Source organism: Myzus persicae, unplaced genomic scaffold (assembly GCF_001856785.1).
Source record: "Myzus persicae strain clone G006 unplaced genomic scaffold, MPER_G0061.0, whole genome shotgun sequence".
Lineage (NCBI taxonomy): Eukaryota > Metazoa > Arthropoda > Insecta > Hemiptera > Aphididae > Myzus > Myzus persicae.
Window position 1 is genome coordinate 399,498 of NW_019103934.1, and position 12,632 is coordinate 412,129.

Consider the following 12,632-nt stretch of genomic DNA (forward strand, 5'->3'; position numbering starts at 1 on the left):
ACACAGCTTTCATTTCCATACAAACGTATTAGGTAACTAATACGTAATACTACGTAACCCTATACTTATTATAAAAATGAACTTGTTTATCATCTGGTGAAAATAATTATTTAATACCAATCTATAATATTTGTAAATTAATTAGTAATTAAAAATATTTTGTACTACCGACATGTTATTTCAGAGTATAATATTAATTCAACGCATGAATCAATAAGTATATACTTTATAAAGTATAAGAAATTATTATACATTTTAATTACCTATGATATAATTATCTAACTAATAACTTATAAGTATCATTCAATATTCGAAATAATCAGCTGATCAACATTCAAATTTAAGTATATGACACTTAGTTGACACCTAAATAATTTAAAAAAATGTAAGCTCCTGCAAAAATACTAAGTTTAAATTACTTACGTTTAGAAAATAAAGTTTAAATTCTATTTTACGAGGAGATGTTCTGTTGGTTTGGTATTTGGTTCATGGCTATTATAATACAAAATAATAAGCATTTATATTCTTCATAATATATTATATAATGCAAAGCTAACGTTTTGAGATATAAACGATCCACCGGATGTTCGATACTCGGCTACCGACCTAATGACCTTACGTACTTACCTCCTTGCACATAGTTAGGTCGAGATCAAGATAATGGCGTAATCTATAGGAATCTAGGATAGAGTAAACAAAAGTAGGTAATCAAACTTCATAACTCAACTAAACCAACTTGAATTATAATAAATCTAAACTACAATAACTTAATAACTTTCCAAGATACACAAAATTGATATTAATGGAATAAGGATTAACAATACACGAATAGTTAAGTACTATTTTTACTATATACATAATGCATATTGAATACAATATGTTCAATACTTTACTCTACCTCCCTGGTGGCAGATATAAAAAATGTAATCAACGTAAATGTGTCAACCTAAAGTTAGACTGAACCAGGAACCTTATTAAATCGCCATACTTCATTAATGGGGTTTGAATCCCCGGAAAATTATTTGCAAATAGCAAGTAATAACAACATACATTTAATAAAGTAGAAATAATATGTGACTTTGTTGTTAACTTTTTAATCAAAGATTGAAATAAGATGGCTTTGAATCAAAATCCAACGGCGCTAACACTGGTGCACTGATTAAAGACCAGATTTAAATTTTTGAAAACTCAAAGAAGAAAAGTCACGTTTTCGTTTGGTTAATCTTCAACTGACATGAGTATTTATTTTATATTTCTTTGTAGCACACTACCTTCGAGCAACAAAATAATGATTGTGACAACGAAAAGCAAGACATAGGTACCCAACAGTAAAACCTTGGTTGTATATAATATAATTTATTTATATTATAAGTAATTTTAATTTATTGATTTAATAATGTTGGTTGTAAACGAAAACAAATACATCGATAGAATGCTTTAAAGAACTTTGTAGGTAGGTTTATTACAATTCATGCTTGGTTATAAATTACTAAACTTTTATTGTTTTATTTTATACGATTTTTTTTTTGTAGAATTCACACGTACTTTCATTTATCTACAATATCAATAATCTTGACTATGTATCTTTTGTTATATTTCGCTAAAAAAAACATTGTAATAGAAATATTTAGTAAATGTTTGTTTTCAAAATAAAATTATAGCGCTTTGGTATTTTATGAAACGTGCAATTCTACAGTTTTAAATAAAACATTCTATATTGAATTCATAAACCTACATTTTAATAGTGAAGATTAAATATTTTATTCAAATGTATTCCATAAAACACGATAATATACTAATATTAATACAACCTTCTCATTTTATAATGCAAACTTATATCAATATTGTTACAACGTAAAGTAGCTACACTTTATTTTTAGATTAACTATTATTTAGTATATTATTTCCGAACAAAATATGCATGGTTAATTTAATAACTCTATTATACGTGGTACTTTTATGTTTTATGTAGTAGTAAATCATTTTTAGTTGTATTGTACGTGTCATCAGTCTAATTAAATATTTAACAACTCTTGATTTTAGACACGCAAATATTGTTAATTTTATTCTTCTTTTTTATGGTCTGTGCAATATACTCGTTGGCGTGAATACAAACTAGTTATAACTATTACGTTAATGTTATTCGTAAATAACAACTTAATATCATGAAACGTAATAGAGTCTAGAGACATAGACAAATAATAAGTTGGTACCAAGTAAATTGTTAACTATCAAACTAATTACTCGGTATTTTCAATAATAATGATCAATAGAAAAATTGTACGGAATTAAATTTAAACACCAAGGTTTAGTAGTTAATTTTATTTTATAGTTTTATTTTATTTACCAGTTAAAGTCGTTTACAAAATATCAACATTTGGTGTTTATGATGTTAGTTTTTATGTCAAATAATTATCTATGGAACAATCTCTAAGGTTAGGTGAAATTTTCTTTTATTATTGATATCATTAGTTTTCAAAAAAAAAAAACATAAGTTACAAAAATTAATAGGAATGTATTTTATTATGTTTAGTAGATAATTATAATTTATTGTCACCAAAGGTATGACAATTTTCATATATGATGGAAATTTTAACATTTTTAATAAAATAACACAATAAGAAATATCAACAGTTTTAAATCTCCTGACACGTTCATAAAAAAATGTACAACATTTATATTTGATTGTAAAATGGAACATAATAATAGGAATACTGTTCCTTTATTTTTCTTTCTTTCATCAAAAAACCTCTAAGATAATACAATTCAGTTATTTTTCATGATTTTACATGATATAATTTGGTTAGATTCTACAATATAGGTTACCAAATTTTCGTAAATAATATAAGAGAGGGCATCATAAAATATTGGTAAAGTTACTTTTTTACTTTACATACAATTTTGAAATGGAAACTTTCAGTACTTATGTTATACCTACCTATTCAAAAAAAAAAAACATGTGCATAGATCATACTACAATGTATTCTTTACCACACATTTTATTTCGACCTCCACCTTTGTTGTGTTGCATATATTATGTACCTATAGTAGAAAGTGTTTTAAATCCCTTCAGATTTGAATGATAAATCTTTAATAATAGTGCTATAAGTTATTGCAATGCTTTTGTTTTTGCTTTTTCAGAACATTTTACGTGGATATGGAAATTTATGTCTTTTTAAACAAAATGTAAATTTTTCATTTAAATATTGTGTAACAAAAATGAAAGTATTTTTTAATGTGTTAGGATATTTATTTATTTAATATTATACTGTGTTATATCGTTTTTAAATGGTTAGGTATAAAAACATTGGTACAATCGGTATATCGGTTTATAATTTATCTTTATTCATGTCTAGTTCAATATTACAATATTCTATTCTCTGTATTATATATGTAATGATTTAACTTTTAAAAATTCGCAATATTTTCCTCCGTTTTTTTTTTTTTTTTGCTAGAGTATTCGTCATGTTAATAATAATAAAAATAATAATATGATGTATGACCACACACGGTATTAAAAAAAATTAGCTCATATTATGCACCATGTTTAATTGAAATTTCACGCAAATTGCTCACTCGACAAAAGAAAAGCGATTGTTTCAAACAATAGATCTAACATTTTCAAAGAATTTTGAGTTTTTTTTTTCGAATACACGTCCGTCGCCCTTGGGTCAAAGCTCGTGTCGTTGGCCTACGTCCATTTACATTTGTTTCCGCTTTGTTCCCCCAAAAACTTATTTTTACGTTCACCCGGTGTGGTGTAACTGTGTAAGCCATCGTCAACAGCTGCGTTGTAAACGACTGAGACTGTCAAATAAAAAACAAATCTCGTTAAATCCACTAAACCCGAACTTCACTTCGAGCATTATTTCATAAGCACGTGGCTGAATGTCTTATTTCAAGCGACACACTCACACTCGCATATGACACTCACACATAGTAACACAAACAAAATAAACACTGAACTATAGATAAGTACCGAGGATAAAATAAACTGCAAACCCTAGCACTTGATGGTTTACAGAAGCCTAGATCGTTAAAAATTAAATTTACATTCCACCATAAGTTTAAAAAAAAAAAATTTAAAACACAGCATATTATTACTAATCGATAATGACGTATAACTACCACGGTGGGTATGTGGCTACAATAATATAACTAATAAAAATAATCGTTCAATAGCGTTTAATAATGTTTGGAGTTTAAAACGATTCACCGCATTATGAAGCACTGGGTTTTTTTCGGTCACACTGATTTAAAAACACCGAGGATCGTTATTCGTTTAATACAAAAAACGCATAAAATCAATCGATGTAGTTATCTTATAGTAGATACTATTTTCGCGCATTTGTCTGCACTCACATATTTTGTAGGTCACGCAGACCGTTACGGTCAATATTTCATATATTATTATATTATTACGGTGCGTTTGTCGAATCGTTTCGCAAATTTTAATTTTTTTAATTAACCACTTGTACGTTTAGTTTTTAAACGTATAACGAGAAATCATGGGCCCTAATCGTTTCTTTTTCGGGTCTCACGTTTCCGATGACGTTTCCCGATAGTCTACACCTATACTAAATATTATGAGCGGCATCGAGACTGAAACTAAGCAATAATAATAATAATAATAATAAATCGCGTGGTTTAAATATACGTATTAGGAGGTACCTGTAGTGTATAAAGTAATGAAAACGAGAAATTTAATAACATCATTTATGGGTGAAAATATGTAATTACGATTTATGATACACATCATCGCGATGAGATGCTTCAATAATTTACCATGAATATTCGAGGTTCGAACACTTGTGGATTGTATATCCATGTAATTAAAATAAATTGCATTTTCCATACAAACGGCACGTAGTCATCATCCGATCACCGCCGCCGTTTGTCGTTCTAGTGATTCAGACGAGTGCACTATCATAATTTAGTAGGTACCTTTAATAATAATTTATTGCACACACCTAGAGTCTGTCAGAATGAGATCTTAAATATATGATTTTGAATTTGCACTCGATTTAACTGAAATCAATATATTATATTCCTAGCTGATCTAGGTGTATCCAATTACACTGCAATCGGCTACACTAAAAATAATTACACTTTACATTTTTAAATATTACATGATTATTTTGTGATACACTAAGCATGAAAATATTATGCATTAAAATGACATAATTGCATATCATAAGTTATTTTTTAGTTCCTAGTTAATTTTTTTCGTTTCTTACTCTTTCGACTCCGCCCCCACGAATTCCATCACCGGAAAATACCTGGTCTTATTAAATCTTATAATTTTACGAAATATAATAAACATTTTTTTAAGTTTATTAGACTCTACATTTATAATTTAATTTATTCACCTACGAAGTCATCTTTTCCGTGTTCTTATTTTCATTTGATCTTCGTTGTTTTCCGCACACCACATTTCGCGTATATTATTTATACATTTCAGTTTCGAGTGCTACACTCGATTTTATGCATTGTGTGGAATACCATTGTTTTGAACCCTAAATAAAAGATAATTCAAACGAGTATAATAATAATAATGTTTAAATTATTAGAGAGGATATCTACAATTATTATGTGTGTATTGGAGTATTAAAATTGTGTGCATTGAATTTAAAAATAATGTGCACTGTCGTTCGCTAGACTATAACGCGTTTTCTACTTCAGTTAATATATTATAATTTAATTAAAATCATAATAATACACGCGCGCCTAACCTATTACATATCACACAATATGTACACCTACCTACCTACGAGTTATTAATCGCTAAAAGTGAATGCTAATTATTGTCTAATCGGTGTATCTATAGTACTGGATAGTGGTTGTATATATTATGTAGGTGCCTATTTATGTTTTTATCATACCAATAGATGATAATGAATACCTACATGAACTTCATTCATAATATGGTGTAATATGTTAGGTATATAACTTAAACTATGATATGGAATACGACGACAGGAACGATGCATTTAGGGCTTAAAAAAAAAAAATGTTAATAAAAATGTTAATTTGTTTATGGTTTTATAGTCCATATAATAATATAATAACATGGACTTTGGATAAATTTATTTTTGTTGCTGTTTGATTAAAGTAGCTGTTGCAATGTATAATGGTGTATAAAAAAGAAAAAAACTCAATCTACCTTCCAATATTGTTCAACGTATTCGAAAAAAGTCAGTGAAGACAGTAATTATTATTGATATGTGTAACAATGTAAGGATATTAAGTTTTTTAGGTGTATGAACTGTCTACGAACCGTATTTTTTGATGTAATATCAATAATTATGGACTGTTGTATGACTAGGTATTTAATTTGTGGATAACATGATACTACACTAAGATGAAATTCACTTAATTATAGTAACTACTTAGTCAGATATTTTATGCAATTATTTGTTCCATATTTTGGAAGGGGGAGGGGGGAATCAACGCCTCCCTGAAATATCTTCATTCATGAAAATGTATATCTAAAAAATTCCCCTGTCGTCTTATGTCAGTACTGTTTAATTTCGAGAAAATTGTTATTAGCACCGCAACACTCGTCTGAAAAAAATGCTATGTACGCTACTGAGTCCTGTTCAATATTTTCCATTGTTCATCACAATCCTATATTCTAAAGTGTCCTATGGGATCTAGAAGTAATAATATAATTAATTTGAAACGCAGAACTTTGATCACGTTAAAGCTTGTAAGTACAATCGTTTTAGTCAGAAACAAATAAAAATAAATAAACATCTTAAAACTTACCCAAACTTTGGGTATCTCTATTAAAGTCTTATAATATTTTATAAAAAAGGATAAAAATCCATTAGTCAATTCAGAAACCTACTTAGATACGATTTGGAAATGCAGTAATGATCACTTTTAAACATTTTATTCAATACCACCATAATATTATAATTGTATTATCTACTGACAGCCTCAACTATTTTTTAAGTGGATAGTGTGAAATTTTAATAAACATTACAATTTATTTAGTGAACCATTATTTCTGTATAGATTTTATCCATTGATAATGATATACAACAAAACGAATAGTTTTCGTAAATACTAAAACAATAGTAAATACATAACAATTGGGAAAGTAGGTAACCACTCTGCTGTACAGATTTAGTTATCAAGTGCCCCTCGTCATTGACAATAATTTACTGTATTTTATGTGTTAAATTTCAACTCAATGATAAATCATTGTGTACGAAAAACGATCTGAGCGAAGATCCATCTGCAATCTACATTATTACATTGTATACTTTGTGATATATTTATATTATTATTTATTTTATAAAGTTTAAAGTTATTTACTTATACAGTATATTAGTGTAAATTTTTGTAATATTTAATACACGTTTAACACTACAAATCTCCAATTTTTAGTTGTTTTAACTTATTTTGTCAACATTTGAACTATAAATTTAAAAAAAAAGATCTTACCCATGCATATTTAAGTTTTTTAAATTATTTTAATAGAAATGTATGATGGACATTGTACATTTGTACCTATTCAATTATAAATATATTTCACTGATTAAAAAGCATTTCGAAAATGATAAGAAAAAACTAGAAACTAAAAAATGTAAAATCTCAATACTTATATAGCTTAAAAATCAACAAAATATTTTAACCGAAAAAATTTAATCATTTTGGTCGAGTACTGGTTTCTAATAAAATTACATTTTTGTTTTTCCAGTTTTTTTGAAAAGCACCCGGCATTTAGACCATCCATTGTATTAACTACTAAATTATAAAACTAATAATTCATGAATATTTATCCCCTAAAAACTAAAAAGTCGGAAATCAAAAAGTGACGACAGACAGAAAAAATAAAAAACACTTACCATTGTAAAATCAATTACACTCATCGTTCCGTTCAGAACCTAAAAAGCAAATTCTATGATTACCGATAAATATTTGTGAATACTTTTGTGCACGCCTTTAACATGACTTTCTTTTTCCGGTAATCACACTAGGTATCACCATTTTAATTCGTATTTTGATATTTCAATTTTTGTTTATGTTTTTGTCATTTACTTCAATCAATGAGTTATGATCACACGGCGTTGTGAGTAGGTTATTTTGGTACATGGCTGTTATGGTTTAATTTTTCAGTATCTATGTAGAATAATTGTACAACGATTAACGATATACATACCTGCCTAGTACAACCTATCTTTAATCTGTGTTACGTCAATCAAGAAACTGAATTTACAGTTATACCATATGAGATGGGTATTTACATAAGTTTGGGGATTCCTGCTGTACTAAATCATTTAAAATAATACAACAACTTTCCCCACTAAATCTAAGATTTTGAGCAGAGCGATAAATTCGGTTTTGATTATAAAGTGTTTTTTTTTAATATCAAAAGACCTTTTTATGGAAGAAATATAACTTTGATCTTTAACTTCAAGAGAGATTCCTGACAGCAAATTGGTTTTAATTTGTACTTTCAGAGATAAAAAGTAGAAATTCTGAGTATTTTTCAATATGATCAGAAAAAAATCCTTATTAATTTTGTTGTTATTCAAAAAATAATAATCATAGAAGCTTGCTATATTCACCAAATATATACATATTTTATAATCATTTACCAGATATGGTAAAATGTAAAAAATACTTTAATTTTATATGAGCGTTTGAATTTCAAATTGTTGGTGAAATTTTAAATTGAATCGTAAAATAACAATTTACCAATAAAAATGATTTTTATTTTGATGTATATCAAAAACCAAAAATTATTATTTTCTACACACAATGAAATTTTCAAAATATTTAAACTATGGTTAATTTTTAAAATATTTTAACCAAGCTATTTAAAGGCGTTTAAATGTCTTGAATAACTGTCTATTGATTAAATGCCTACCTTATGTATACTTGTATCTTGGTTAAGGCCTAAAAAGTATAACAATTCAATACAACAATACTGATATAAATTTTTATCTTATCAATTCAATAATATCAAAAATAATTTACAAACAATACTATTACAATTATTTTTTTGTATGAGTAACGTAACTTTTTTAATAAATGAAATTTAAATAGCTTGTTTAATCATAACCATTGAAAGAATTATTGAAGGAACCAAAGGTTCTAAAAATCTTAAAAAGCAATTAAATGTGAAAGATCAAAGATCAGTGTAGAATTCAGTTTTTAAATCATTTTACTTGAATGCACCAGACAAAATAAAAGTACTGGCTATTATTACTTTTTTACATTTTCGAAATGCCTTGACTAATATTCGTAACTTTGGAGGTCGGACATTTATTAAGTATTTTTTAAATTTAATCAAATTTAAAAATACTACTGTTGACATTGTTATCACTTATTACTAACTATTTAAAATAATTGCAGTGTCTGCGTAAAACGTGTACTGATTAGTGACAAAATTAACTGCTTATGTAATATTTATTTAATTTTTAAGAACGATTGGACTGTAACTACTTATAATTTAGGCATCTGTGATATTCTGAATATTTTAATCTTATTCTGAACTTAGTACCACCCATACAACGTTTCAGCATATTTTTATGAAAATTAACCTCCTCATACATTCAATAATACTTGTTTATGCGGAGGAATAACAAATGTTAAACGTGTAACAAAGGTCGACAAATATTATAAATAAAATACATATTTTATTTCCAAAAAACACCCATTACTACATACCTAGTTAATAGTATTAAAATAGGAACCTCTACAATATTATTAAGTGGTATAGAACAATGCTAAATACAAACTTATACGATTATACGGTTATAATTATCAGAGTTTTTATTTTCATTATTAATTTACAGACACGGATGACGCACATGAAAATAATTTCTTAAATCGCAATACCGCAGTGGTGGGCCTATTAATTATACACCAATTATTTTATAATATCCATGCATATGATACATCGTTGTCGCTATCGTCATCATCGGAAAAACGATAATTTAAAGATCCTTTGAAAATCTCTTTGTCTTCTTTGTACAGTAATTGTGTTTTTTTTTACGTTTCGTCGAACATTTCATATTAAAATCAGAACGTCGTCCTGCAAGTTATGGGTTGAAAAAACGACTATGGATTACTCCACATTGGCTTGCTCGCAATACTTGAATAACATGACATAATATTTCTACGCAAATTAGTATTCGTTTATTGTTTCCGTGTTTCAGATACAAGTGTATACACACTACACACATTGTGACCGGATGGAATAATGGCGTCCCCTGTTTAACTACAATAATATTGCCTTTTGTAGTTCACTAATAATTAAAAATATCAATTGATAATACTGAAATGCATTTCATGTTCCATTTACACTCGCACACAAACCAGCCCGTGCTTACAATCAATATTTTGTTTTGTTTTCATACACTAAGCGTTTTAATAATTTGTTCAGTACTCAACTCAAAATAATACCATGAATATTTTAATATTTTAATTTAATAACATTATTTTCGATCAAACAATAATAGTGTTGAAAATAACGTAACGACAAGTACAACATAATATATGTTATACATGTATACATGTATTGTGTATACATGCAGCAGATAACAATACAGCATTACTGCAGCTATTCATGAATAACTCATGCTATTTGAGCATTCGATAAATATAATAATTCAAGCTAATTTTTATCGTTTTGATTTGGAAATAATCATATTACACGATATTAATATTAATATACATAATTTAAAACTAAATATATAATACACGAACAAGTATAGCTATTGCTGAGTTTGTGTTGCTTTGGTATAGGTATAGGTATAGGTCTATTGATATAAATATATAATTTTCATTTGTTTGGTATGTTTTTATCAAACTCTACATAATATACAACTTGTAGGTGATATTTTTTAGGTAATTATTTTTTTTTGAGATTTCTTAAATTTAATATTATAGAAAATAAATAAAATTATAAATCAATGAAAATGCCAAATTAAGTTTTAGATTCTGAGCGAAGCGTAAGAAGCTATTGATCATACAATGGTGTGTGTGTTTTTCTGTCTATCATCAACATATTTTGTAGTAGAAAATCTTGTACCTCAGCATATTTTCTGGTGGGAAAGCGAACATAGTTAGTGCATTTGAGAGGTCAAAATATTAAAAATTCTCTGTAGATTTCGAAAGCGTCTGGAAAGATAAAAAAAAAAAATTTTTTTTTATTTTTTTACTTAAAACCAAATTTTGACAATTTTATTTTTTTGGCTTAACTATGCAACTTATGTACGTAGATTAACGTATCCCAACCTGTGGTACGTGTACCACTAGTGGCACTCAGATTGATTCATAGGTAGTATGCAAAGAAAATCTTCTTTGATAAAAAAAAATTAAATGGATTATTATTTACATAAAATATTATTTGTTATATTTGATATTAATAATAATATAATTAATTTTTACATATTACATTTTCAGCGTTTGCATTAAATGCTTATATTGTACTAGTTCAGTAGTTCCTAATAAAATAAAATTGCATTCATATAAAATACCGTACCTATACATACTTGATACACAAAAAAAAAATTATTTTCTTATGTACTTGTATAAAATTGATATGTAAACATTTAAAAACAGTGTAGGCTGTACACAGATATAAAAGGTTGAGAACCGATGACGTAGATCCTCTACATTTTCACAAGATGTTAAAATGGCTATTTTCCATAGAATAAGTATAGAATAAGTATTTTTTATATGTATTTAAAATTAAAGTTATGACCAAATTCATCGAAGTCCCAAAAATTGGCAAACTATTTTTCAATTAAAAATTCATTTGAGTTTTTGTTTTCATAGGTGTTTCTTGAGAGTTTAATGACAATTCCTCATAAGTTTTTTTACCTTTATCAAAGTTTGCCGAAACTAACGAGTATTTAACTAACGATAATTTGAATTATCTAGGATTATTTTTATATACTCAAAAAATATATATTATTTTCTATTATAAAAAAATATGTTTCATAATTTGTTGCCATAATATTTTCTCGTAATTTTCCGTCATAGTTATTTTTACGATCAACACCTTGGAATACATACAAATGAAAATATGATAAAACGTTCTCTCAGAAATACAAATTTTACATTAATAGTGTTTATAATATATACGTTGTATATATCTTCATGGAAATGTTAATTTTAAACTAAATATGTACCATAATTAACTAAAACCAACACATTGTATAAAATAAAATTCTATATCAATATTTAGGTATATGTGTTTATATTATATCGGTAGTGATTTAAATGCCAAACGTGGGTTAAAAAATAAACATCCAACCACACTTTGCATGATTCATACGTAATTTTTACTTTTTACTATAATTTTATTTATTACATAGAAATGTATTGTAATAAGAAATCATTTTGCTCAAATAATATACGGTGACATAATTCGGTTAAAAGGAATTTTTTTTTTGACAGGTTTCTGTTAATTTAATTTATGACAATCTGATGATATTTCTAAATTGTAAAAATGACAAGGATGATTCCATATTATAATTAATTTGCGAAAATATTTCGTTATTTAATGTAAGAAGTATAAAATGTTATATATATTATCAATATTGTATTGCACATTAGAGCATGAAAAAAGTTTAGCATTTATTAATTATTTATGTAAGTATAGGTAC